This window comes from Oryctolagus cuniculus, chromosome 15 (assembly GCF_051225735.1).
Source record: "Oryctolagus cuniculus isolate XC-2025 breed Fujian yellow rabbit chromosome 15, ASM5122573v1, whole genome shotgun sequence".
Lineage (NCBI taxonomy): Eukaryota > Metazoa > Chordata > Mammalia > Lagomorpha > Leporidae > Oryctolagus > Oryctolagus cuniculus.
This window is the reverse complement of record NC_142881.1, coordinates 89,082,631-89,104,066: the sequence shown is the minus strand read 5'-3', so window position 1 is coordinate 89,104,066 and position 21,436 is coordinate 89,082,631. Positions and strand designations below refer to the sequence as shown.

At 50.6% G+C, this 21,436-nt stretch overlaps 1 long non-coding RNA gene across 8 annotated transcripts in view; it reads left to right on the top strand.

The window, feature by feature from the left end:
* LOC103345535 (uncharacterized) overlaps positions 1-21,436 on the top strand; it is an 82,262-nt gene that overhangs the window by 10,762 nt on the left and 50,064 nt on the right. Inside the window, exons 3-4 of one of the 8 annotated variants that reach the window (XR_016221857.1) lie at positions 1,509-1,675; positions 3,908-5,138. The exons of 6 other annotated variants lie outside the window; for them this stretch is intronic. This is a non-coding gene — a long non-coding RNA (uncharacterized LOC103345535). Of the gene's footprint in view, positions 1-1,508; positions 5,139-21,436 lie in introns of those variants that run through there. One more of the 8 variants, XR_016221854.1, reaches the window with a different exon arrangement.

Here is a 21,436-nt window from a genome sequence, read left to right as displayed (position 1 = left end):
CACGAACCAGTGCCCATATGGGATGCTGGCACTGCATGTGGTGGCTTTACCTGCTATGCCACAGTGCCAGCCCCTGTCATATAATTTCTATGGGACACCCTGAGGTGGCTCTGGCAACCCCTGTTTAACAAGTCCTCCTTGATGTGGGAAGAAATGTGGGCACCTGGTGGTTACTCTTTTTCTTTTAATGATTTACTGATTTATTTGAAAGGAGACTGACAGAGAGAGGAGAGAGAGAAAGAGAGAGAGGAGAGAGAGGGAGAGAGAGGGACAGGGAGAGGGGAGAGAGAGGGAGAAGGGGAGGGGGGGAAGAGAGAGGGAGAGGGGGAAGAGAGGGAGAGAGAGGGAGAGGGAGAGGGAGAGAGGGAGGGAGGGAGGGAGGGAGGGAGGGAGAGAGAGAGAGAGGCCGGCTGCTATGTTTCTTGGTGCTGCTGTAGAATTCAGAGTTCAATATAGATCATGAAGCTTAGAAGAGTTGGAAAAGAAGATAATCTGATCACAAACAAGGCTAAAAGGCTGCACATAAAATCAAACCTGGGGATGCGTGGCGAGTAGGAAACATGTACTTTTTCTGACCAAAGCCTCGTTTTCTGCCGTCCATGCTATGGTGATTAAGTCCTTGTGTGAGTTTTGGCATTGGCTCCTTTCGCGAGGATATTTTCAGTTCTTGTGTTTCCTCCTGACTGCCCTGGTGTGACTTCATCGGGCCCTCCGAGGGAGCAGAGAGGCCGTAGGACAGAATTTTAACTGCAGACCCTGAGGGCGTCCTCACCACCTTGTCCCTGGGGCCCCCCGGGGCCCCATCTCCTACTGCGGCTTTGCCACACTCCCGAGTTGTGCCGTCTTCTGAGCCAAGGGCTGCAATCCGGTCATCTGGGAAGTCTCTGCTGGGGTTGCGGAGGGCATTTGCTTTCCTGCATTTTTTCTGCTGCCCTGCCTTTCATGGCGAGAGCATCCTGCGTGTCTGCTGAGTCCTCTCGCACCGCTTAGAGTAACTGTGACGTCAGACTGAGCGTAACCTCCGTGGGCGTGCTTTAAAGGCTGGGCTCCAACATGACTTTGAAGATGGTCAAGGTCACCGTAGGACTGAAAACTCACTTCCTTATAGAATTCACCCGTGTTCATCTGCTCTCGAATGAACCTGTAAATGATTCCAGGTAGCTGGGCAATGGGCCTGAGCTATGCAAAGGTGGGTTTCTGTGAGGATCCAGGCGGCTTGCTGGTGCTTGGAACTCTGCAGAACTCTGCAGGACCCTTTCCCGGGGCTGGGATCCCGCCCACGGGCAATCAGGAAACACTGCCCTGAAAGTCATGCTCTAAACACCAACGATTTATTTATTTTTTTGAGAGGCTGTGTTACAGAGAGAGAGGGAGAGAGAGACAGAGAGAGCTCTTCCGTCTGTTGGCTCACTCCCCAGATGGCACCCAGGCCCAAACCAGGAGTCAGGAGCTTCTTCCAGTTCTCCCACATGGATTCAGAGGCCCAAGTACTTCCGTTGCTTTCCCAGGTGCATTAGCAGGGAGCTGGATCGGAAGTGGAGCAGCCGGGACTTGAAGCAGCACCCACATGAGATGCCAACGCTGCAGATGGTGACCTAACCCACTCTGCCACAGCACCAGCCCCTGTTGATGCATTTTTGGAAAGGAATCTGACCTGGTTTGTTTTCCTTGGAAGGTACACTTAATTTGCTTTGATTTGTCTTTGATGGTTCCCTCCTCACCAGCAACAAGCATGTGCGGTACCTTGTGCCGTTGGTTGCTTTTTGTGCACGGATAGGGTGTCTTGGATGAGCACCTCCTGCCCATGTAGAGAGAGGCAAGTTCTTGTGACGGGGGCCCCTGAGCCAGCCTAGACCTTGTTCAGGATGCTGCTCAGGAGACTGCCAGAGCAAGCATGCGTGGAAACCCATCTCCCGGCTCCCGGTGTTGGGCAGGAAGTTAGAAATTGGCCGATTCGGCGCCGCGGCTCACTAGGCTAATCCTCCGCCTTGCGGCGCCGGCACACCGGGTTCTAGTCCCGGTCGGGGCACCGGATTCTGTCCCGGTTGCCCCTCTTCCAGGCCAGCTCTCTGCTGTGGCCAGGGAGTGCAGTGGAGGATGGCCCAAGTGCTTGGGCCCTGCACCCCATGGGAAACCAGGATAAGTACCTGGCTCCTGCCTTTGGATCAGCGTGGTGCACCGCCCGCAGCGCGCTGGCCGCGGCAGCCATTGGAGGGTGAACCAACGGCAAAGGAAGACCTTTCTCTCTGTCTCTCTCTCTCACTGTCCACTCTGCCTGTCCAAAAAAAAAAAAAAAAAAAAAAAAAAAAAAAAAAAAAAGAAATTGGCCCATGTGTGTGAGAGGGGCCTAAGGAAAACAGAAGTTGCTTTGGAGAAGAATGTAACGGCCTCAGAAGAAGCCCAGTATTTTATACTGCAAAGTCCTGCCCGGAAGTCCTGCCTGTACCCTGATCACTTTAGAGGTGGTCTCAGCCCTCCCAACCCAGGAGCCCAGGACTTCATCTGTGTCTCTCCCAATGCGGGTCAGGGACCCCAGTATTTGAGCCATCACCTTCTACCTCCCAGGCTGCACATCAGCAGGCAGCTGGAATCGGGAACAGAATGGGGGACTCAAACCCAGGATCTCTGTTACGGATCCCAAACACTGCACCAAGCACCTGCCCCATGGGAACCTCCTCGGAGCCCCACCCAAGCCTCGGCCGCCATCAAAACACCCTGCTCTTCCCGAGGGTTAATTCGCTATCCCGGATGCTGAACGAATCATCAGGAAGAATCTGCCTGGGAGGCTAAGGCCAGGCGGACCCCAGGGGCAGTGTGGCTGAGGCAGGTGGAAGGCAGCAGGCCCAGCTTTGCTGATCCCAGAGAGCTCGCTTTGTCGCCTTCTGGTAAGGCCGAGCTGGTCATTGGCCCCAGGGAGCTGCTTCCAGCACCTCAGATGGGCACCTTTTTGCCAGAATGGATGCCTTTGCATGCCCTTGCCAATGTCAGGAAGAGCCGGGGAGCTCTGGGTTATTCCAAGGACTGAGCACGTCAGCCCTGTGGATCCGGAAGCCGGGCCGGAGAGCAGCGGGTCTCCGCGGGGCAGCTGTGCCACCGCACCCAGTGGCTGCAGGCGCAACACCTGCCTGTGTGTGGTTGAGGCTCCTTGGCTGTATTTTCTAGTAAAACCCTTAGCTGCCACATAGTTGAACTGGATGATTTGAGAATTGACTTTCTCACCACAACTGTTCTTTTGGTAAAGGCAGTAAGTCGATTCTATAAAACGTGGCTGTTTTCCTGTGTAGGCTCAGAATTAGTGGATGCAAAGGACTCGGTGCAGGGGCTGGCAGAGAGAGAGAGAGAGAGCGAGCAAGAGAGAGAGAGAGAGAGGATACGGATGATAGCAATTAGGAGGAAACCTTTCATTTACTTGGTGAATATCTCTCCGCTCCTTCTAAGATCCTGGAGGGAGACTTGGCAATTCCTCACTTGACAGAGGTTCTACGGAGCTTTGATTTACGTACACTGTGATGAACCTTAGAACTCTGGAGTGGACCGGCTAGGCTAATCTTCCTCCTGCGGCGCCGGCACACAGGGTTCTAGTCCCGGTTGGGGCGCCGGATTCTGTCCCGGTTGCCCCTCTTCCAGGCCAGCTCTCTGCTGTGGCCCGGGAGTGCAGTGGAGGATGGCCCAGGTGCTTGGGCCCTGCACCCCATGGGAGACCAGGAAGAAGCACCTGGCTCCTGGCTTCGGATGAATGCAGCACGCTGGCCATAGCGGCCATCTTGGGGGTGAACTAACAGAAGGAAGACCTTTCTCTCTGTCTCTCTCTCTCACTAACTCTGCCTGTCAAACAAACAAACAAACAAACAAAAAAAACCCTCTGGAATGTAAGGATGGGTTGGTTTCCTCACACATCTTCCCACAGCTCCTGCCCTTCACGTGAGTTCCCAGGCCAAAGAGAGAAGGAGAGCGCCATCCTCCTTGTCCAGGGTCCACAAAGACCTTCCCGGTGGAGGGACCACCTGGGACCTCTTCGCTTCCAGATATTTCTCTGGGTGCTGTCTTCTTGCAACTCTTGCTGCTGGTCCAGATGCTGGGAGCTCAACCACATCCCAGCCCTGGCATTCCTCCATATGGGTACTGGATCGTGTCCCGGCTACTCCACTTCTGATCCAGCTCTCTGCTCTGGCGAGGGATAGCAGTAGAAGATGGCCCAAGTCCTTGGGCCCCTGCACCCATGTGGGAGACCAGGAAGAAGCTCCTGGCTCCTGGCTTCAGATCAGCGCAGCTCTGGCCGTTTAGGCCAACTGCGGAGGTTAACCAGTGGATGGAAGACCTCTCCATCTCTCCTTCTTCTGTCTATAACACCGCCTCTTGAATAAATAAATATTTTAAAAAATTTTTAAAAATTAAAGTATTAAAAAAATCCAGTGTTTGTCCTGGTTGTGGCGCAAGTAGAGGCAGTGAAGCTCCTCTACAAAATGTGGCCTTTCATAGGCTTCATCCTGCGACAGAAGCAGCAGCCCAAGGCCTGAGCAAGGTCCCATGGCATTTGGAGAGCCCCACGTACAGCTGGGATTCTGACACCTGCAGCGGGTACGCCTGAGGAGCGCCCATGAACTCTTCACAGAGCTCTGTGTTGATGGGAATGCTTGTGGGTGATGAACCCTTGCCTGCAGCTTGATTAGTGTGACTGAGGAACCAAGTGTTATGCAGCATCCAGTGTTCACTCATTAACTTGAAGTGGTCTCAGGTTTACAGGGACGATCCAGCTCTTGATGGAGACTGCAGGCCAAAGCCACCTGACTGCATGAGGTTTTGTTGGAACACAGCCTTTGGTGGGCACGTCGTCCGTGGCTGCTTCGCAACACATGGGCAGAGTTGAGTTGTTGAAGCCAAGTGGACCTCAGAGCGGGACATACATCCCAGCTGTCTACAGGAACCTGCTGATCCCTGGGTCTCGAACGGCAGAGTCTACATTGATAGCTCCCTAACTTGGTCCTGTTTCCAAGTACAGAGAAAGAATAAAGTGAAAGACACTAGCTCTTAGACTCATAAACTTCAGCAAAACTGAGACAATTCATGAATGAAGCACAAAGCCCAACCAAACCAGTGTCAGATATGTTAAGAGGGCACAATCACAAGTAGAATTGAAATTCTAAAGAGAAAATGGAATATAATGAGCACCTTTATGTCAAAAAATCTGAATTCAGGAGAAATCACAATATTTATAAGAAACATAAATGACTAGAACCAACTCAAGAAGAGATAGCAAACTGGAATCACCTGTGTTTATTGAATGCACAAATTTTTAGTTTAAAAAAAGTCTTTCCTTACTGAAAACACTAAGCCTAGTTAATTTTCTAAGTCAGTTTGAAGGAATAGTCAAGTGAAAATGCCAATCTTCTTATGATGTCTTTGAGAGGTTCAAAATAAGATTAGAAAAACTAGGTCGGCGCCGTGGCTCAATAGAATAATCCTCCACCTTGCGGCACCGGCGCACGGGGTTCTAGTCCTGGTCAGGGTACTGGATTCTGTGCCGGTTGCCCCTCTTCCAGGCCAGCTCTCTGCTGTGGCCCAGGAGTGCAGTGGAGGATGGCCCAAGTGCTTGGGCCCTGCACCTGCATGGGAGACCAGGAGAAGTACCTGACTCCTGGCTTCGGATCAGTGCGATGCGCCGGCTGCAGCGGCCATTGGAGGGTGAACCAACGGCAAAAGGAAGACCTTTCTATCTGTCTCTCTCACTGTCCACTCTGCCTGTCAAAAAAAAAAAAAATAAACAAAATAAGATTAGAAAAACTAAGAAGGAATGACAAGTCAATGTCAAACCAAAGACTTAAATGTAAGAACTGAAATAGTAAAAGTACTAGAAGGAAACACGGGGAAAACTTTTTTGATATTGATCGTTGCAAAGAATTTTTCTTTGGTTATGCCCCTAAAAACACAGGCAAAAGTAGACAAATGGAGTTGAATCATACTAAAAGGCTTATGCACACACATGCACAAACACACAATAGAATGAGGAGACAACCCACAGAATATTTGAGAACCACAATCTGGTAAGGGGCTAAAATAAATAAAAGAAAACATAAACAGATCTCAATAGTCAGATAGCAAGTAACCCAATCAAAATGAGTGGAGGCCCCCTTCCCAAGACATTTTTCAAAAGAAGACACTCAAATGTCCACCAACATAAGAAAAACACTCAGCATCACTCATCATCCAGGAACTGCAAATTGAAACCACGTTATCATATTCTTTCACATCTGTTTTGGTGGCTGTTATCAAAATACCAGACGTAGTGAGCATTGGTGAGGGTGGGGAGGAAAGGGAATCCTTGGGTACCCTTTGTAGCCATTTCAATTAGCACAGCTATTATGGAGAACAGCTGAAGGGGTCAAGGAGTTAAAGACAGGACCGTTATGGGGCTGTGCTTCCAAGTTCCTGCCCTCACGTGCGACAAGAGTTCAATGCAGAAGCCTACAGAAGGCACACAAAGGAGAGCGGGATTTATAGAGAGAGAGGGCGTATACATCCAGATGTTTGGGAGCCACCTCACAGGACCAGAGAGATGCCTATGAAGCGAGAGTGTGGGAGAGGGCAAGAGAAGGAAGGGCAAAGGGCAAGAAGCCAAAGGGGCCCCTCCCATGAGCAGCAGTTCCCTTTGTGGGGTAGGGGGTGGTCCCCTGATGGAATACACAAACGAGGTGGGATTTGGGCAGGGTTTAGTGTGAGTTTCTTGGCACCTCAACATGGAACTTAACTTCCGTGTGTTCATCATGGCGGCTCCTCCTTCTCAGTGCTGGGTGAGACACAGGTGCAGCATGGGAGAGTTGGATGTACCAGCCTGACACACAAAGGGGGTGGAGTTACAGTGCAGGGCTGCAGAGACTGAAGGTGTGGGAAAAATCTCTCCGCTCATATTTATTCCTAACTAACTTCCTGCCTGGTTCTCCCATATCAGAACTACTTTACGACTGGGCAATTCCACTTCTGGATATTATCCAGAGGAAGTGCAATCGGCCTGTTAAAAGATATCTGCATTTTCCCATGTTCATTGCAACATTCCTCCTAGTGGTCAAATGTCCATCGATAAGTGGAGAACAGAAATGGGCTATGTACACACAATGGAATACTATTCAGCTTCCAAAAAAGAAGGAAATCCTGTCATTTGCAACAACATGGCTGAAATCTTACGCTAAGTGAAATAGGCAAGACATAGAAGAGACCAGTGCTGCATGATCTCACTTGTGTGTGGAATAAAAAAATCAAGCTGTCAAGCTCCAGGAAGCAGAGAGCAGAATGGTGTGTACAGGGACAGGGTGTAGAAGGGGTGGAGAGATATGTACCCAAGGATGCAAAATTTCAGCCAGACTGGAGGAATAATTTTAGGAGATCTATTATATAACATGGTGATTGTAGCTAATAACAAAATATTGTGTGCCAGAAAATTGCTTACAGAGTAGATTTTAAATGTTCTCACTACAAAAAAAACTCAGTATGTGAGCTAATGGATACATTAATTAGTTAGATTTAGTCATTTCTCCATGCCTACACATATCAAAACCTCATGTGGTACTTCATAAATATTTATAAATTTATTTGTCAATTAAAAACAAAAATGAGGTATAAAATTGGAGAGGAAGAGTTAGAAATATAAGGCTTTGGGGGCTGGCGGTGTGGTGCAGTTGGTTCAGCTGCTGTCTGCAAACACTGGAATCCCATATGGGTGCCAGTTTCGGACCTGGCTGCTCCACTTCCAAACCAGCTCCCCACTAATGTGCCTAAGAAAGCAGCAGAGGATGGCCCAAGTGCTTTGACCCCTTGACCCGTGTGGGAGACCTGGCTGAAGCTCCTGGCTCCTGGCTTTGGCCCGGCCCAGCTCTGGCCGTTAGAGCCATTTGGTGAGTGAAGCAGTGGATGGAAGCTCTCTCTCTCTCTTTCTCCCTGTCTCCATCATTCTTTCAAATAAATAAATAAATAAATAAAATTTAAAAAAAAAGAAATATAATTATTTGCAGACCTGTTATTGCCAATATATTAAATCCAACAGAAAGAAAATGTATTTATATTTTTATACAGCAAAGTTCACATTAAAATTATCATTAAAATGATAAATTTGAAATTCACTTATTTAATGGTTAATACTGTGGATTAAGATTCAAATTCCTTTCCATCGTCCCTAATTATGGGACTTCAGTCAAATTATTAACCTCTTTGTGCCCCAGAGTCTCCATCTGAAAACTGGAATACTAATTATACCACCTAATATGTTTGGTAGACGGGTTAAAATATACGAAGTGCTTAGAACAGTACTTGGCTCATGGTAATTGGCTTATAAGTATTTGTAAAATAAATGAATGAAGAAAGAAATTTACCTAAGAATAAATGTAATAAAAATTGCATACTATACTTACAAAGAAAATTACAAAGCTTTACTGGGAGAGAAAACAAATAAATGGAGTTCTATACCATTCCAATGGACAACAATGCTTCATATTCATAACGATATCAGTTTACCACAAGTTGGTTTACAGAGTCAACAAAATTCCAATCAAACTCTCAACTTAATTCTTCATGGAAATTAATGGGCTTTTAATACAATTTAATTAAGGAGCAAACGGAGAAAATTAACCATGATTTTCTGAAGGAGGCCGTAATAGGCAGAGATGCCTGAATCTAAGACATTAATGGTGGCACTGCCGGGGCTGGGCCAGGCTGAAGCCAGGAGCCAGGAGCTTCTTTTGGATCTCCCACATGGGTGCAGGGGCCGAAGGACTTGGGTCATCTTCCACTGCTATCCCAGGTGCGTTAACAGGGAACTGGATTGGAAGTGGAGCAGCCAGGACTTGAACTGGCGCCCATGTGGGATGCTGGTGCTGCAGATGTCAGCTTAACCCACTGTACTACAGCGCCAGCCCTGACATTAAGGCCTTTTATGAAGTTCTGATGAGTAAGAACATGTATTGGTGGAGAGAGAAACTCACCAACCAAACAGGAGAAGGTCTCTGATGCAGACCCTTTCAGAGGTGGAAACCTGATCCGTGACAGAGGATCATCTGTTTGTAGAACGATGAGATCCAGTCCCCAAATAACACCACACGCAAAACAACTCCTGCGGATTAAAGGCGTTAATGCAAGAGGCAAGTTTTAAACGCTTGTAGAAGAATGCTTATAGGAGAATATCTATGATTTCTAAGGTTGGGAATTTCTTTTTAGATTTGTTTATTTGAAAGCAGAGAGACAGAGAGAGAAAGATCAATCCTCCATCTGCCAATTCACTCCCCAAATGGCCACAACAGCTGGGGCTGGGCCAGGCTGAGGACAGGAGCGAGGAACTCCGTCTGGGTGTCCGACATGGGTGGCGGGAACCCAAGTGTCTGCCTCCAGGCTGTCTTGGTTGGAGCTGTAGTAGTGAGAACTTGACCTTGCACTCTGCTATGGGATGTGACATCCCCAGAACAGCCCACTGAACCACAATGCCGGCCTCAGGGGAGATGTCTTAACACACAAAGGGTGCACACCAGAAACATTAATACGTTCAACCACATTAAATTAAGAACTTGTGTTCATCAAAAGGTACCATGCAGAAAGTGAATAAATCAGCCACAAGTAGGGGGAAAACATCCCAGCCTACATAACCACCCAGGGTTAGTATTTACTGTGCATAAGTAAACTTTGAAGCCATAGAGAAGGACCCAAACCCAATAGAGAAACTGAAGAACTCAAAAGTCATTGAACATACGGAAAATACTCAGCCTCATTAACTGTCAAGGAAGCGCAAATTAAAACCACAATGGCATCAAATTTTAGACGGCCCAGCTTGGCAAGAATGGAACGTGTGGCCATGCCAGCTGTTGGGAATCATGCAGGTCCTTATGAACCCTTGAGCACTGCTAGTGGGGTTTAAGTATTCATTTTGGAAAAAATGACATAATCTCTTAAAGTCTCATCACCTCATAATTTGTATCTTGGGTATAAATGCTGTAGAATTGCTTGCTGTTAAGTTCCCAATCATATTTTTCTAATTAACAGTATAAAATATTCAAAGCGTTGTGTATACGTGTGTGTATGCATCTATGTGTATCTGGATATATGGCTAGAAAGAGGGGGAGAGAGTGAGATATCTCTGTATGTGGTAGATCAAATGCTACTTTTAAAAAACTTGTATTTCAGTTAATACTAGCAATTTATCTTTTTCTACATAAATTAGATAAAATTTAGATAAATTAGATAAAAAGATTAGATGCTGTTGAAGTTTTCTCATTGATTACCAGAGTTAAGCAAAGCTTTCTCTCACAATTGTTTTATTGTCCTTTGTGTTTGAAATACAATTTTCTTTCTCATTTTTCTAATATGGGAAACTTTTCTGATGTTGTTGATTAATTGATTCATTCAGCAACTGTGGATAGTCTGCTTGGTGTATAGTTATTATTGTAGGTCTTTGGAATTGTGTGGAATGTTGTCTGGGGTGGGGAGAGAGACCGTAACCAGGTGTCATTTTCACCTTATGTTGAGTAACAGAATAGCTGAGACTGGGGTAATTATAACGGAAAGAAGTTCATGGGCTCACAGTTATGGAGACTGGGAAGTCCAGTATCAAGCAGTTGGTGATTCTTGCTGCATCATTGCATGGGGAAGGTGAGAAAGAGAGAGCGAGACAGCGAGCGAGAGGGAGAGTGAGCTTGACTTTTTATAGGGAACTCATGGCTGTGAAAGGCATGAATCCATTCACAGGCGCAAAGCCCTGATGGCTTAATCTAATGAAGTTTCCACCTTTCAATATCATTGCAATGACATGAGTTTGAGAGGGTTGGCATTCAAACCCTAGCACTGGGGCCTGAGCTGTGGCGTAGTGGGTAAAGACGCCGCACGCAATGCTGGCACCCCATATGGGTGCCGGTTCGAGTCCCGGTTGCTCCCAGTGGCTCTGTGCTACAGCCTGGGAAAGCAGTGGAAGATGGCCCAAGTCCTTGGGCCCCTGCACCCATGTGGGAGACCTGGAGAAACTCCTGGCTCCTGGCTTTGGATTAGCGCTGCTCCGGCTGTTGCGGCCATCTAGGGAGTGAAACAGCGGGTGGAAGACCTCTCTCTGTAATTCTTTCAAATAAATAAAATAAATATTTAAAAAAATGACAAGGTCTGTCTTAAGTCACTGCTTTCTTCTGACCTTTTATTAGATGCTGTTAAAGAAGCTACGTTACACCCTGAATGCTTTTCTGCTTAGATGTTTCTTCCACCACATGTCCTAATCCTTGTCCCCCAACTCTGCTTTCTTTTTTCTTAAGTGAACAATTTTTATTGAAACCCTCAAGATTAAAGAGAACCAACTGGTGAGTTTGGGTATGGTCACAGGAAATCTCACCTAACTGTGCCATCATTCATGGGAATGAACAAACCCAAACAGAACATTTGCTTTCTGCAAAGCTCTTTGGCATGACAAGTTCTCTGCACCTTTGTAACAACAAGGATGGCTGTTTCTTCAATTTTCCAATACCTGTTCTTTATTTCCACCTGGGCCCTTTTCTGTCCCCATTTCTACCCACATTCTGATCACAGCCATGGACGTCTTCTCTAAGAAGTTTCAATGCTTCCCCACGTCTGAGCTCTCACCAGAATCTTCCTTAACGTCTTTCTTACCAAATTTATTTTTAAATTTCCTTTAACAAATTTATTTTTTTCCCTTACCTTCTCCTGCAAACTCTTCCAGCCCATGACCCAGTTCCCAAACTGCTTTCATGTTTTCAGGTAGTCGTCATAGCAACAGCCTCGAGTCTCAGAATCGATTTTCTTCTGCTGCTACAATATACGACAAACTAGGTAATTTATATTTGTTGGCTCATGGGCTGGAGCTGAGGGGTCAACATCAAACACTGGCCCCTGGTGAGCGCCTTCTTGCTGCATCAGCTCAGGACAGAGGTGAGAGAGTGAGAGGAAAGGGGGCGAACTCACTCCCGGGGGCCACGCTGTGCTGTGGTGTAGTGGGTAAAGCTGCCGCCTGCAGTGCCGGCATCCCACATGGGTGCCAATTAGATTCCTGGCTGCTCCACTTCCAATCCAGCTCTCTGCTATGGCCTGGGAAAGCAGTGGAAGATGGCTCGAGTCCTTGGGCCCCTGCACCCATGTGGGAGACCCGGAAGAAGCTCCTGGCTCCTGGCTTTGGATAGGCTTAGCTCCAGCCATTGCAGCCAACTGGGGAGTGAACCAGCAGATGGAAGACCTCTCTTTCTCTCTGTTTCTGACTCTCCTTCTCTCTCTGTGTGTAACTCTGACTTTCAAATAAATAAATAAATAAATCTTAAAAAAAAAAAAAAAGAGAAACACTCCTGGGATAATGGCACCCATCCACTCATAAGGGCACAGGGCTCATGGCCCAATCACCCCTTCAAGGTCAATGGCAATGAAATTTCAGCATGGCTTATAGAGGGGGCAAACAGTGAAAGCACAGCACCAGGTACACATAAGTAGATTCCGGCCCTTTGATTTAGTAGTCGTTAATATTAAAGTACAGAAAACGACGCAGATGGGAAGCTACTTTTGATACCCAAGGTAGCAAAAGATGAGGTATCTGACATGGGCTGAACAGGATCCTGCCCTCCAGAGCCTGCAGCCATTTAAATCTCAGAGCCTTAAGTTCACTGTGAATGGATGAGCGTGGAAGCTGCGTCCAGTGTGGTGTCTGAAGGCGGGGCCTTTGGGAAGTGACTGGATTGGGTTAGGTGGTGAGACTGGAGCCCTCTGATGGGGTCACGAGGGCTCTGCTAGGAGAGACCAGGTTCAGTGTGGAAGCGTGTGCTCCCATCTCCCTCTGCTTCCTGGCCTGCCACAGGGTCCTCCCTTGGAAAATGCTCCACCTTTGCTTGGGCCACCTGATCTTGTACTGTGAACCGCCAAAGCATGAGCGGGAATTAACCTTCCTTCCTCAGAAATCCTTCTCAGGTATTTTAGCTGAAGTGATGACAATCTGACTGAGATAGTGTACTATTCTATTTATAGCAATTGCTTCTGATAGTTAATGAAAGATAATTTGGCACGCAAAACATTATATCAATCAAATATCTGTTGCATATCACAAATTCGTTTATCAGAATATGTGTGTGTGTGTTTAATTCTAATGCCTTTTGGTCCTGGCTGCCTTATTCATGCTCCAAATAAAAGGATACACAGTTCGTCCCATGGAAAAAAAATTGCTTTTGTGATATTAATATGGAAGCCCCTGCTTTGACGTGTGTTGATAGATACCTGCTTGCCCCTCCTACTGAGCTGTTTTGCTAAGCAAGTCCTCAGGTATGGAATGCGTAGCAATTCTCACAGCAACTGAATGTGTCTCATTTACATGTGTTGCTGTAACAGGTGTACCTGGCTTACTTCCACCCTCTCATGCTGTTTTGCTTCTTCCAGTGGTTGTGGTTGTCTGTTCTCATCTGTGGGAAATGCGTTTCAAGTGGATCCCTGAACACAGGGAAGTAGGAGCCCTATGCACCTTCTCTCTCTCTCTCTCTATATATATATAAATATAATATATATATGCATATAAATATAATATAAACATATAATATATATATATACACACACATGGCTCAAACCTGTATGGTGCTGGTGCCATCTCACAGCTTGCCTTTTTTTTTTTAAAGATTTATTTTATTTATTTGATAGACAGAGTTACAGAGAGAAGTAGAGACAGAGAGAGAGGTCTTCCATCCACTGGTTAACTCCCCAGATGGCCACAACGGCTGGAGCTGAGCTGATCCGAAGCCAGGAGCCAGGAGCTTCTTCCGGATCTCCCACATGGGTGCAGGGGCCCAAAGACTTGGACCATCTTCTATTGCTTTCCCAGGCTATAGCAGAGAGCTGAATTGGAAGAGGAGCAGCCAGGACTCGAACTGGCGCCCATATGGGATGCCAGTGCTTCAGGCCAGGGTGTTAACCTGCTGTGCCACAGTGCCAGCCCCATTATATATAAATATATTTATATTTCTTCTTCTTCTACTACTACTTTTTTTTTTTTTTGACAGGCAGAGTGTACAGTGAGAGAGAGAGACAGAGAGAAAGGTCTTCCTTTGCCGTTGGTTCACCCTCCAATGGCCGCCACGACCAGCGCGCTGTGGCAGGCGCATGGCGCTGATCCGATGGCAGGAGCCAGGTACTTATCCTGGTCTCCCATGGGGTGCAGGGCCCAAGGACTTGGGCCATCCTCCACTGCACTCCCGGGCCACAGCAGAGAGCTGGCCTGGAAGAGGGGCAACCAGGACAGAATCCGGCGCCCTGACCGGGACTAGAACCCGGTGTGCCGGTGCCGCAAGGTGGAGGATTAGCCTAGTGAGCCGTGGTGCCGGCTTCTACTACTACTTTTTAAAGATTTATTTATTTATTTGAAAGTCAGAGTTGCAGAGAGAGAGAGAGAGAGAGAGAGGGAGAGAGACAAGGAGAGACAGAATTCTTCCATCCACTGGTTCACCTCCCAAATGGCTGCAACAGCCAGGGCTGGGCCAGGCTGAAGTCGGGAGCCAGGAGCTTCTTCTCAGTCTCCCATGTGGGTGGCAGGGGCCCAAGCACTTACGCTGTCTTCTGCTGCTTTTCCCAGGCCATTAGCAGGGAGCGGGATCAGAAGTGGAGCAGCCGGGACTCGAACTGGCACCCATATGGGATGCCAGTGGGAGGCAGCAGCTTAACCCACTATACCACAATGCCAGCTCCCTATTATTTTTTATGTTAATGTAATGTTAATACAAAGCACGAAGATTCAGTGTAGTTTATAGATACAATTCTAAGAGCTGGCACCGCGGCTCACTTGGCTAATCCTCCACCTGCGGCACTGGCACCCCAGGTTCTAGTCCCAGCTGGGGCACCAGATTCTGTCCCAGTTGCTCCTCTTCCAGTCCAGCTCTCTGCTGTGGCCCAGGAGTGCAGTGGAGGATGGCCCAGGTGCTTGGGCCCTGCACCCCATGGGAGACCAGGAGAAGTACCTGGCTCCTGCCTTCGGATCAGCGCAGCGTGCTGACCGTAGTGGCCATTTGTGGGGTAAACCAATGGAAAAAGGAAGACCTTTCTCTTTGTCTCTCTCTCTCTGTCTAACTCTGTCAAAAAAAAAAAAAAAAAAGGAGTATAATGATACTCCTCCCTCCCTCCCTCCCTCTCTCCCTCCCTCTCCCTCCCTCCCTCCCTCCCTCCCTCTTCTCTCCCTCCCTTTCTTCCTTTTTTAGTTTTTGAGATACCCATAAGTTTCCGGTTATCAGTGAAATGGATGTAGAGGAAAATCACAGTATTGGCAAGTACAGGGTTCGGGCATCCCTTGGGGCCCTGGCAGGTGTCTCCAGGGACGGGAGCTGCACACACTTTCTGAAGGCTGCACAGTGACAGACTGCTCAGACAGGAGTGGACGAGGGCTGCTGGGGGGGTGCAATGGTGCTCCTGAGAAGTCAGGCCTTGACCCCAGCTGGGGAGACCCCCCCTCACGGCCCAGCCACAGCCCGCCAGATCCGAGCGTCTGAGCAGGAGGCGAGGTGCTCTGTGTGACCCCTGCTGAGGTGTCCAGGGCATCAACGCTCTTGGCGGAGGCCCCTGTTGGTTGGGCCCCGAGGTGAGGGGTGCTGTGGAGTAAGGAGCCGGTTTACTGTGGCTCCAGCCATGGCTGGTGAGATCAGAACGCTGGACAGGGAACTCTAAGTGTCCTAGTGTCCCCATGCCCATGTAACACAGGGCTGGGACAGCTCAGTGTGTGCAGGGCAGCCTGGTGGAAGTCACCTGGTCTCTATGCACTGACTGGGTGAGTGTGCCCCACCTCTGAACATGCTGGTCAGTGGCAGGAGGACCTTGGTGGCCAGCAGGGTGTGGCCCAGACCAAGGGAGAAGGCAATAGGGTGGGCAGAAACTGGGGTCGGGGTGGCTCCCTTGGAATGATCAGCAGAGAGGCAGCTGTGGACCTGCCCAGTACACCTGCCCCTCAGGTCTGGGACTGGCCTGTGAGTGGTTCTCAGTGCCTGGTGTGTAGACTGCGTGAACCAGGGCTGCCAGGGGTCCTGATCTCCTGGGGCCTGGCTTGGCCTGCAGCTGCCAATGGTGGGAGGGGCCGGGGGCTGCTTCCCGAGGCACTGTTGAGGGAAATGAACCAACACTAGCACATGAGTGAAAAAGAAAGAATGAGAAGAATGAATGGAGGGAGAGAGAGGGGGAGGGGGAGGGGAAGGGAAGCGGGAGAGAGTTTCTGGATGGATTCCTGGGAGCCAGGAGGAGGTGTGCTCATCCCATTACACATCACACGCCTACTCCAAAGCCATCGTACTATCTAATTAAAAAAAAATTTTTTTTTTGCTTATTTGAGACGCATAAACACACACATACACACATACACGCACACAAATGCCTGACACCAAAGCAGGGAATTGAGGACTCAATCCAGATTTTCCACCTGGCTGGTAGGGACCCAAAAGCTTGAGCTAACACCGCGGGAACCTGGAGTCCGGAGCCAGAGCCGGAGGTTGCACCCAGGCAGTGTGGTGTGGGATGGGGGGACCAGGACTGTGGTGTGGGATGGTGGGACCAGGACTGTGGTGTGGGATGGTGGGACCAGGACTGTGGTGTGGGATGGTGGGACCAGGCAGTGTGGTGTGGGATGGTGGGACCAGGACTGTGGTGTGGGATGGAGGGACCAGGACTGTGGTGTGGGATGGTGGGACCAGGCAGTGTGGTGTGGGATGCTGGGACCAGGACTGTGGTGTGGGATGTGGGACCAGGACTGTGGTGTGGGATGGGGGGACCAGGACTGTGGTGTGGGATGTGGGACCAGGACTGTGATGTGGGATGGTGGGACGGACCAGGACTGTGTTGTGGGATGGTGGGACCAGGACTGTGTTGTGGGATGGGGGTACCAGGACTGTGGTGTGGGATGGTGTGAGCAGGACTGTGGTGTGGGATGGTGGGACCAGGACTGTGGTGTGGGATGGTGGGACCAGGACTGTGGTGTGGGATGGTGGGATCAGGACTGTGGTGTGGGGTGGTGGGACCAGGACTGTGGTGTGGGATGGTGGGACCAGGACTGTGGTGTGGGGTGGTGGGACCAGGCAGTGTGTTGTGGGATGGTGTGAGCAGGACTGTGGTGTGGGGTGGTGGGACCAGGACTGTGGTGTGGGGTGGTGGGACCAGGACTGTGGTGTGGAATGGTGGGACCAGGACTGTGGTGTGGGGTGGTGGGACCAGGCAGTGTGGTGTGGGATGGTGGGACCAGGACTGTGGTGTGGGATGGAGGGACCAGGACTGTGGTGTGGGATGGTGGGACCAGGCAGTGTGGTGTGGGATGGAGGGACCAGGACTGTGGTGTGGGATGGTGTGAACAGGACTGTGGTGTGGGATGGTGGGACCAGGACTGTGGTGTGGGATGGTGGGACCAGGACTGTGGTGTGTGGGATGGTGGGACCAGGACTGTGGTGTGGGATGGTGTGAGCAGGACTGTGGTGTGGGATGGTGGGACCAGGACTGTGGTGTGGGATGGTGTGAACAGGACTGTGGTGTGGGATGGTGGGACCAGGACTGTGGTGTGGGATGGGGGGACCAGGACTGTGTTGTGGGATGGTGGGACCAGGCAGTGTGGTGTGGGATGGTGGGACCAGGACTGTGGTGTGGGATGGTGTGAACAGGACTGTGGTGTGGGATGGGGGTACCAGGACTGTGGTGTGGGATGGTGGGACCAGGACTGTGGTGTGGGATGGTGGGACCAGGCAGTGTGGTGTGGGATGGTGGGACCAGGACTGTGGTGTGGGATGGTGTGAACAGGACTGTGGTGTGGGATGGTGTGAACAGGACTGTGGTGTGGGATGGTGGGACCAGGACTGTGTTGTGGGATGGGGGGACCAGGACTGTGGTGTGGGATGGTGGGACCAGGACTGTGGTGTGGGATGGGGGGACCAGGACTGTGTTGTGGGATGGGGGGACCAGGACTGTGGTGTGGGATGGGGGTACCAGGACTGTGTTGTGGGATGGGGGTACCAGGACTGTGGTGTGGGATGGTGTGAGCAGGACTGTGGTGTGGGATGGTGGGACCAGGCAGTGTGGTGTGGGATGGGGGTACCAGGACTGTGGTGTGGGATGGTGGGACCAGGACTGTGGTGTGGGATGGTGGGACCAGGCAGTGTGGTGTGGGATGGGGGGACCAGGACTGTGGTGTGGGATGGTGGGACCAGGACTGTGGTGTGGGATGGGGGGACCAGGACTGTGTTGTGGGATGGGGGGACCAGGACTGTGGTGTGGGATGGGGGGACCAGGACTGTGGTGTGTGGGATGGTGGGACCAGGACTGTGGTGTGGGATGGTGTGAGCAGGACTGTGGTGTGGGATGGTGGGACCAGGTCTGTGGTGTGGGATGGTGGGACCAGGTCTGTGGTGTGGGATGCTGGGGACCAGGACTGTGGTGTGGGATGGTGGGACCAGGTCTGTGGTGTGGGATGGTGGGACCAGGCAGTGTGGTGTGGGATGCTGGGGACCAGGACTGTGGTGTGGGATGATGGGACCAGGACTGTGGTGTGGGATGGTGGGACCAGGTCTGTGGTGTGGGATGGTGTGAGCAGGACTGTGGTGTGGGATGGTGGGACCAGGCAGTGTGGTGTGGGATGGTGGGACCAGGACTGTGGTGTGGGATGGTGGAACCAGGACTGTGTTGTGGGATGGTGTGAACAGGACTGTGGTGTGGGATGGTGGGACCAGGACTGTGGTGTGGGATGGTGGGACCAGGACTGTGTTGTGGGATGGTGGGACCAGGACTGTGGTGTGTGGGATGGTGGGACCAGGACTGTGGTGTGGGATGGTGGGACCAGGCAGTGTGGTGTGGGATGGTGGGACCAGGACTGTGGTGTGTGGGATGGTGGGACCAGGACTGTGGTGTGGGATGGTGGGACCAGGCAGTGTGGTGTGGGATGGTGGGATCAGGACTGTGGTGTGGGATGGTGGGACCAGGCAGTGTGGTGTGGGATGGTGGGACCAGGACTGTGTTGTGGGATGGTGGGACCAGGACTGTGGTGTGGGATGGGGGGACCAGGAGTGTGGTGTGGGATGGTGGGACCAGGACTGTGGTGTGGGATGGTGGGACCAGGCAGTGTGGTGTGGGATGGTGTGAACAGGACTGTGGTGTGGGATGGTGGGACCAGGACTGTGGTGTGGGATGGTGGGACCAGGTCTGTGGTGTGGGATGGTGGGACCAGGCAGTGTGGTGTAGGATGGTGGGACCAGGACTGTGGTGTGGGATGGGGGGACCAGGACTGTGGTGTGGGATGGTGGGACCAGGACTGTGGTGTGGGATGGGGGGACCAGGACTGTGGTGTGGGATGCTGGGATGGTGGAGACCTGGGTGGTGGGCTAGATGCCAGCCCCCTGATGCGTTCAGTTGAGAGATGAGGAGACAGGTGTCACGAGCGAAGCCGAGAAGCTCCCTCTGGGAGTGGGACTTGCGTCTCTCAGTGTTGCTGCCTAGAAATGGGTACAGGGATGACGGGGAAAGGGTCGAGATGTCTGGTAAGAGGAACGTACAGTCTGCACGAATAACAAGAGGCACTTGTGTTGGGAACGGTCTTTGGTGGATTGAGCTCTGCTGTGAGGAGTCGGAACAGCGGGTCTCCCTGGGATATTTAGGAGCTGGGGTGATGCCCAGGAGGTCATTCAGCTGGGTGCTGGTTCCCCAGGCCTGAGACAAGGGGAAACCTAGAAATGCACATTTCAGTCTCCCTGACAGTCATGGCATCCTTGGGCCGTGGAGACAACGGCTGATGCAATCAGTAGAAATATAGAAAGAGTCACCGAGTTACTGGGCGCAGCGTGTGTGGGACGCACATCCTTGTAAAGCCAGGGACAGATCTGTTGCCATGGGCGATGGAATCCAATGCAGCTCTCCAAGCTCTCCAAGCTCCACAGGGTTGGGAATGATCAAGAGCTCCAGCAGGACCGGCTGCAGCTCCGGGTGTCTGCCGGGCAGCTGCCAAGAGCCGGCCTCGCCTCCTCCAGCTGGCTCCGGGCAGCTTGGGCTCAGGGGTTCCTCCACGCCCAGGGACTTCTGCACCTAGACGTCTTGGCACCCACCTTTGGTTCAAACAAAAGGCATCGTTGTCCAGCTCTGTCTGCTTGCCCGACTTTGAGTGAGTTTAACTCCTGGCTCTGGACAAAATCGGCCATTCTTGCCTTGTTTCTTTTTGATGCTCCCCAAGTCAACAATCCCACCATGCACGGAGGAGAGAGGGCATATGGTGAAGATAACGCAAAGCAGATCCATGCCGGCCGATTGCAGGGGTGAAAAGGCACGGCCCTCCAGCTCTGGGAGCAGCAGGGTCCATGGCGCACCACCCCGAGAGAGAATGCACCCTGGCCTGGGGGTGGAATTCCTCATCTCTTGGTATCTGGGTTCAATAAAGATAATTCCCTTCATCCAGCGTAATCTTCCAGCATTCTGTGGCTTCTTTCCCAAGATCTTTCACCTACTTTTTAAATGCAACCAAGTGTGCATTGAGGGCTGGGCTGGGAGGAAGGATGGACGGAGGCACCGTCTGCACCTCGCCATTGCAAGACGGGCTTCTGAAATCCTCTCTTAGCTGTTAGAACGGACACAAAATTCCACGAGTGAAAGCAGATTAGGAGCCCCACGTCTCCCATGCCTTCGAGACTGCTGTCAATCTTTCAGGTTATGAAAAGAGGAGGGGCGAGTCTTTGGTCTGATGCTAATGATGCCCAGGTCCACATCCGGGTGCCTGGTTGGGGTCCTGGTTCCACTCCCAATTCTAGCTTCCTGTTGATGCACCCCCTGGGAAGCAGCAGGTGATGGCTCACCTGGTTGATTGCGTTCCTGTCTGCACGTGGGAGCCCTGGAGGAAGTTCCTGCCTCCCGGCTTTGGCCAGGCTGAGCCCAGGCTCTTGTGGACATTTCAGAACAAGAAGATGGGGGTTCTGACTGTCTGTCACTGTCTCTCTACTTTTCAAATAAATAAATAGATACATTAAAAAAGAGGATTCTCCATTTTGTGACCAATGACCACTTTTTTTTTTTTAACATCAATGAAACGTTTGAGTGAGGTCTCAGTTGACACCAGAACAAAGGCAGAAGTGTGGATTTCGGATGTTTCAAAATCTGGATGACAGAACGAGACAATTGAGAATATGGAGAAATGATTATTTCTCCCAAGGCGCATGTGATACACTTTCCTGGTGTATATCAAAGCAGACCGGGCCGAACCATACAGCCCAGTTGGATGGACACAACAGAATTTAAATCATCTACCTATGTGTGTGTGGATCACATACCCATGTCCATATTATTGGTTCTTTTTTCCCCTCTATGATTGTTAGTTCCCTGAGGGAACCCTTCCCACTCCCCCTTATCCTCCCATCCCCATTAAATCAGTGCCAGGAAGATGATAGCTTTATGCTGCTTACAGCCATCTATGTATTCAGCACATTTTAACAAATGCCTACTACGTATTGAA